The sequence below is a fragment of the Penaeus monodon genome, chromosome 34, assembly GCF_015228065.2.
Source record: "Penaeus monodon isolate SGIC_2016 chromosome 34, NSTDA_Pmon_1, whole genome shotgun sequence".
Lineage (NCBI taxonomy): Eukaryota > Metazoa > Arthropoda > Malacostraca > Decapoda > Penaeidae > Penaeus > Penaeus monodon.
Genome location: NC_051419.1, coordinates 32,941,919 through 32,942,378, shown reverse-complemented (window position 1 = coordinate 32,942,378; position 460 = coordinate 32,941,919).

The following is a 460-nucleotide window of genomic DNA, read 5'->3' as shown; positions in this document are numbered from 1 at the left end:
GTCAAATCATCCCCTATTTCAAATTCATTATCAAAGTGAAGCATAAATTTTAAACAGTATCAATTATTATGCAACACTGTATTCAAAGACATTCATGTGTTCAGTAGAAAATAATCACAAAATAAAAATGCTACATTTTTGTGAATCTTAAGGCTTTTGTCTTAAAGATCTCCCAGTGAATAAAAGGCGTGCAGAAAAAATGTTTTCCTTCTTGTTGAGGATTTGCAAATGTTTAATAAAATATCATAGAATATCCTATATATACTGAGATACTAGCCTCCTTCAGAAATAACAAGATATGATGAAAAGTGAAAGTAATGAATATGATCAATAAGTTTCATAATAATTATTCATGTAACTCGTACAAAAAAGCCTACTGAGATCTCAGACAAAAGAATGTATGCAAAAAACCATAATGATAATTTAAAGGACACATATATAAAAAAAAATAAATATAGAA